Source organism: Nicotiana tabacum, chromosome 13 (assembly GCF_000715075.1).
Source record: "Nicotiana tabacum cultivar K326 chromosome 13, ASM71507v2, whole genome shotgun sequence".
NCBI classification, from domain to species: domain Eukaryota; kingdom Viridiplantae; phylum Streptophyta; class Magnoliopsida; order Solanales; family Solanaceae; genus Nicotiana; species Nicotiana tabacum.
This window is the reverse complement of record NC_134092.1, coordinates 14121706-14128800: the sequence shown is the minus strand read 5'-3', so window position 1 is coordinate 14128800 and position 7095 is coordinate 14121706. Positions and strand designations below refer to the sequence as shown.

Sequence of the window (7095 nt, the reverse complement as noted above, 5' to 3'; positions counted from 1 at the left end):
ATATATATATATATATATATATATATATATATATATATATGGCTTCCCCAAATCCCACAATCTCCCTAAAACATAAACCCAAATAAATCTAATCTCTCTCCCATCAAAAACCCCTTTACCTCTTTCCTCTTCTCATTTTATTCCTAATCAGCTGGCAGAAATGAATTCCTTGAAGTCTAAGCTTCAACTTCAACTTTCAATATCAGTTTTGTCATCCCAATCTAAATCTTCACAAAATTTCTATATTCCTCCAATTTTTTACTTTTCTTTTCAACTTAATGACAATTTGTTTTTTATAGATCTTCTTAAGTTCATCCATGTTTCGGGATTTTAGGTATTATAAAAGTAAAATTGATGGAAAACATAGCGACATCGACACTGGTTGTGGCACCACAACGTTCTATTGTTGTGTCGCTGCAAGCACTGCTTAAATTTGCACTTGTCTCACAAAGTTCTGGCGTTAAAGATAAGTTCCTAGTGAATTTTCAATCATAGTAAAGTTTTAATCTTGGGTAAAAATTAGTTCTTTTTAAATAGAGACGTATATTTCAGGGAGCAATTTACTCTCACAAATGTCTTCTTGCCTCTGTTTCCTTACTTGGTTGACAATCAAGTATTTTGCAGGGTAGTTGCGATGCAGATTTAGGGTGACGACAAACTAGAATTTTTTTTCACCCTCTACAAGGATTGTTTGTCTCAAGTTTTACAAGCTTCAGATTGTACAAATCATGAATTAGAAGCTGGAGTGTGCGACGCTGTAATCTCACAAATATTTTCTTACCTCTGCTTCCTTACTTGGTTGCGGAATCCCATATAAGAAATTCTTATTTTCTTCATCTGCTAAGAGGCCTTGTATTGTACTTTGTTGGTCCACCAGGTGTTGGAAAGACATCATTGACTTCATCAATTTCTACTGCTCTAGGCAAAAAGTTTCTATTTATCTCCCTTGGTGGTGTCAAGGATGAGACTGATATTAGAAGTCATCAGAGAACTTACATTATAATGTCGCTTTTAGTGTTTATTGCAATTTATATGTGCTGGTTATCTTACCATTGGACCTTGATTCACATATTTTATACATGATTCTTGATTGTCAAAGATTTACCTCTGTCATTTTCATTTTAGTTGTTGCTCGATCGCTTGTTCGCCTTAATCAAATAAACAATACTTAAGATTTGCAATGTTAATTATAGTTTGTGGTGTAGGAATATTGTTTAAGTTGTGATTGTCTATTACAAAGACACTAAGGTCTGTTATATGCTCTCATGAACTATGTTTTACAAACTAAAAAAAAAATTTCCAACATCTGCAGATATTCTCAAGTTGCAACTGATTTTTACTCATGGACTGATTGTCTCAAGTTTTACAAGCTTATGATTGTACAAAGCATGAAACTAAGAAGCTGGAGGGCGCGACTGCTGAAACATTTGATACTGCAGAAGCTCTACAAAATTTTATATTCATAATACTTGTAATTCTTGAAATAGGGAGGAGAGTCTCCTCTAATATTGTGATATGTAGAAACTAGTAGCTTATTCATGAATTTTGTAAGTATTGGTGGTTAGGCCTAAAGTCCCCCTCCTCATGTAGTCATCTTAAACATTTTAAGAAATATACAAAAGATTCTTCCAGTTACCAAAAATATTTCTGCCCATAATCAAAATATGAGTTGATGCAATTTATGATATTTCTACAGTATAAAATTATAATGTACATTGACTTTTCCTAATGAGCAAAAGGACTCCATAACAACTGGATTACCTCAGAGCTTCCTTGTCCATCCCTTTTGAAACCTACAATAAAAATATTCTTTTGATTATAATTTATATACATTATGGATATCTAGCAATTTAATAAGAGTTATATATAATGAAACTACAATCACTTGTGGGGAGATTGAGATATTGGAATTTCAGTTGTTTTTCTTTTGAGTGGACAATTTCTTGAGTCATGACCAGTTCCACCACCAATTAGGAACATGACAGTATCTTAGTTTTTTAGCAGCTTAAACACCACCAATTAACCTTTTTCCTTTTTTCTTTCCTTTTGCCTGAGATTGTTGGGGATTTTCAATATGATAATCTTCATCTGGAGAACTATGTTCCGTAGATTGACTAATATCAATATGTTCATGCTCATCAATAATATGCTCATTTTCAGGAGACATTGAACAATTTGCAGCACACTTTCTAATTCCAGTTTGGCACAATCAATATGACCTTTCATCTTCACTGATTCACGAATCAAATCTCTAACTATAGATTGAAGATTTTGGAACTCATTATCATCATTACTAAGATTCATCATATGAGAAAATATTAGTACCAATGAATTTTATTGCCTCCATTTAGCCAACAAATACTTCTCTAGTAAGATAAAATAGTTATGAGCATTAAGTACTCGAATAGAATGCCTGCACAAAATTCCTGAAAATTCAAACTCTTGGCAAGAACATTGAACAACCTCTTCTAGTGGATTCCAATAAACAAAACGTTCACCATCTGTTTTGTTGTAGTAACGCCCAATATAAGATCCATCACTATTTAAAAATAAACCATATTCAACAGAGAGTATTATCTCATCCTGTAATAACTTAAAGGCAAAAGGAGTGAGTACCTTTGATGCATGTTTCTCCATTGGCATGAATGTCTTAATTTGAGGATTGTAATACTTTTGCCGCATCGTTGCCTCTTCAATGGCATGGTTTCTTATGCTGACCACTGTAATAACCTGTTCAACAAATTCTTTAAAACTAGTTTTTCATGTAAAAATCTTTTCAAATATGCATTAAAAGATTTTGAGCGTCCAGTTGTTGTTATTCCAGCAAAAGAATATCCTTTCAAGTATGGTAATGCCCATGATGCACAATTTGCATATAACAATTTGATATGCCTATCTGATTCAAGATTAAATTTAGTAATCAATTTGTACCACTGACACTCAAATTCTTCTATGCTACCAATTTAATAAAGCCTATAGAATTCAGATTTAAATTGCAGATACCTTGAACCAAGGACAAAAGAAAACCAAGTAGAAAACTTAGATGCAATATGCCATATACAAAAGGCATGCTTTGTGAGAGGCGATTCATTAGCAATCGTTTCTATTAATCCAAGATCTTGATCAGTTAATATGATTTGTGGATGTTTTCCACTTATAAGCCGTAAGAAACTCTGTAAAGTAAATAGACATTAGCAATAAAGCAAAAAAATATTAAAAATATATATTTTTTAGAATAAAATGATATTCACCTTTAATGACCATGAAAAGGAAGAGGCCTTCTCATTTCGTAATAGCACGCAACCAAAGAAAATAGTATTTTCATGGTTATTCACGCCAACCCAAACTTCCAGCGGTATCTCATAATGATTTAATCGATAAGTAGTATAAAAACAACTATATCTCCAAAAAGCTCATAAGCACGAATAGAGTCCCCAAATGCCCAAATGATATTTTCACATCTTTGACATGCATCAACTGTGAAATCATATCAGAAATCAATATCTTCATCTTTCAAACTCTTGCAAATTTTTAATAGCTCCAAAGTATCATATTCAATATTGGTAGAACTTTCAGATTGAATAAAATTCCTGATATCTTTTTCTGTAAAAGGCAATTGCCCTACATGTACATCATTTTCTAGTTCAAGCACTCTTCGGATTAAACTCATTGAACATCTAGCTTTTGCAAGAAGTGTAGTCCTCTTTTGATCAATAATATCAATATTTCGATAAGCAGGAAGAAATTTTACTTCCTTATTATTCAATAGTTCATGGTTGTGGACATTATCAAAATATAAATTCCCATAGGACCTTCTGCACTTCCAAAGTAGCGATCACGTCTAATTGTTTAGCAGAATTTAAATAGCAGTTATAAGCTTCATCATCACTATTAAACACTTTGCAATTGTATAAATCATTGTTATTCATGTCAGTATTTTCATGTATAAGTTCTTCTTCTGATATTTCAGTAATTTCTCCATTAATATAACATTCACTATCACCACATGGACAATGACTTCTCGAGACACCTATTGTAAAATAAGTTGAAGTATTATTAAGCACATGTATTTAAAGCCAACAAAAGTATAAAATTCTATCAATACAGATTGTTTGATTTGAACAAGGACAAATAAAATGGAATATATAATAGTGCGCATAAACAAATCGAAAGAAACAATTTACAAAAAGTTTACACCATATTTTTGAACAGCAAAAGACGATACATAAAAATATTAAACTCTTACCTTCATTAGAATATTTATCAAGGTATCTGGCGAGAAAAGCTACTTGTAATGATCCAACCGGTCATTTTAACTTTAAGAATCCCGTTCCCTAAAAATAAAACTTTTCGTATGTGCTTTCAATGATTCATGACTTGCGGGGATGATTGGTTCGGGATTTGAAAGCGTTTGGATTGAAACCGGAATACTTGGTTCCTTAAGTTGGCTTTAAAAGGCCAAGTTTGACTTCGGTCAATATTTTGAGAAAATGACCCCGGAATAGAATTTTGACGGTTCCAATAGCTCCGTATGGTAATTTTGGACTTAGAAGCATTTTCAAAATTTTATTTGGAAGTCCGTAGTTAAATTAGGCTTGAAATGGCTAAAACAAGAATTTAAGTTTGGAAGTTTGACCGGGGAGTTGACTTTTTGATATCGGGGTCGGAATCCAATTTCGAAAATTTTCATAGCTCTGTTATATTATTTATGACTTGTGTGCAAAATTTGAGGTCAATCGGACTTGATTTGATAGGTTCTAACACCGAATGTAGGTGTTGTAAATCTTAAGTTTCATTAAGCTTGAATTGGAGGATGATTCGTGGTTTTAGCATTGTTTGGTGTGATTTAGGGGTTCGACTAAGTTCGTATAATATTTTGGGACTTGTTGGTATAATTGATTGAGGTCCCGAGGGGGTCGGGTGAGTTTTGGATGGCTAACGGATCACTTTTGGCCTTTGGGAGACTGTTGATAGCTACTGGTATTTTTCTTCTGATTTCCTTATACGCGATCACGTAAGTTGGTCTGCGATCGCGTAGGGTAATTTGGGCAGAGGTGAATTTGTTCTACGCGATCGCGTGAATGGGGTTGCGATCGCGTAGACTTAATTTGGGCAGCTAGAAATATTATTCTATGCGATCACATAGGTTGGGCCAGCCTGTGCATCGCGATCGCATGGCATTGTTTGCGATCGCGTAGGTAAAACTGGAGAGGAAGCTGGCCACGCGTTCGCTCTATGCGATCGCGTGAAGAGGGATGCGATCACGTAGAGTTGGAACCTTGTGCACCGCGATCGCGTGAGACTTTATGCGATCGCGTAGAGTTATTTTCTGGGCAGAAGAATTTGTGTTACACGATCGCATGAAGAAGTTCGCGATCGCGTAGAAGAAATCAATAGGCAGAGAGTTTTAAGTTCTGAAAATGGAACTTTGTCTCATTTTTTATTTTTAACGATTTGGAGCACGGATTTGGACGAGTTTTGGGAGATTTTCAGAGAAAATAACTGGGTAAGTGTTCTTAACTCAATATTAGTTAAATTATCCGAATCTATCACTGTTTTTATCATTTAATTGGTGAATTGAGTTGGAAAAGTTTGAAAGCCCTCTTGGATAGATTTGAGGATTTGAGGGCCGAATTGTTATCGGAATTTAGTATTTTTGTATGGGTAGACTCGTGGTTGAGTGGGCGTTCATATTTCATAACTTTCGCCTGATTCCGAGACGTGGGTCCCACAGATAATTTTTGAATTAATTTCGGATTTTCACTAAAAAATGTTGTATTTTTTTTATAGAATTGATTCATATAAATTTTAGTTATTGTATCTGTTACACACCACGTTTGATTTGTACGTTGAAGTACGCCATAAATAAATTGATATAAGCTCAAAAATGAGATGTTACATTTCGCATTTTTGTACGTTAAAGTTTCGTCGTAAGCTAATCGATGTAAGTTCGGGAATGAGATTATTTTGAGATTATAAGCATTATGCTATTTCAAACAAGTTATGAGTAAATTCGTGAAGGTGAGAGGGTAAAAAAATCAAAGAAAAGGAATTTTCATCAAAGTTTGACATGTTGGGATAAAATACGGTCCGAGCTAAAATACCCGATATTTATGGACTAGTGCCATACAAGGTACCACATGACCATGATAATAAGGTATATAAGGTATGTTAAAAGCGGGTAGTATTTTAAATAATTTGAGATAATTCTTAATTATGTGAGTAATTGATTAATTATTTGATTAGTGATGGAAAACAAAGTTGATTAAGGAATCTTGGATAAGCCTAAGGTGCCCAAACGTGGCAGCAAATGAAAGTGACTCACAAATAAAAAATATGACTCTTTTGCTAAGTGATAAGGTGTCACAATTAAAGGCTTGGTCATCAAAAGTGTGGGCTACACTCACTAATACAAAATTCACAAAAATTAAGATATTTCATCTCAAAGTTACGGATGAACTTCAGCAAGAAGGGTTATACAATATTATGATCAAAATAAGACAACGCTCAGCAAAGATTCAACCAAATTTCATATCATCTTAGCAACGTGAGTTGCTTCAATATTTCTTTCAAAACGTGAGATTGGAACCTTAAGAATATATATCAATTTAAAGAGAGATTTGGCATGTTAAAAGATACATATATGAGTTTCAAACCAGATTTCATGGCGTCTTAAGAACGTGAGATTTTGCAAATTCTAAGGGAGTACGGTGCAATCTTTCTCAAGAATATCATACAAATTTTTTCCTACCTCGATCCGCCATTACGTGTTTCGTCCCAAAAGACGTGTGTTAGAGGAATTGTCAAGAGAATCGGTCCAGGTATGTTAAGGCTATCCTTTCTTTATTTTTGGCATGATCCAAATGATACAAACGAAACGAGCAAAATACGCAACTTTCATAAATGACTCTATTCATAGAAATACTAGAGGTGTCTATATTCTTGATTACCCATGTGAATTATTATTATATGCTCTATTCGTGGGTCTTAGAAAAATACGTATTTGATAAAGTTTGTCCGAAAGGCATATTGATTTTATGATATTCGAGAAATCTTATTAACGTATTTCTTATGCATTTCATGCATTTATCCATG

The 7095-nt window shown here is 33.7% G+C and overlaps 1 pseudogene; it reads right to left on the bottom strand.

Moving 5' to 3' along the window:
- Nucleotides 1–2005: 2005 nt before the first annotated feature.
- Nucleotides 2006–3919, bottom strand: LOC142167986 (protein FAR1-RELATED SEQUENCE 11-like; annotated as a pseudogene).
- Between the last annotated feature and the right edge of the window lie 3176 nt (nucleotides 3920–7095).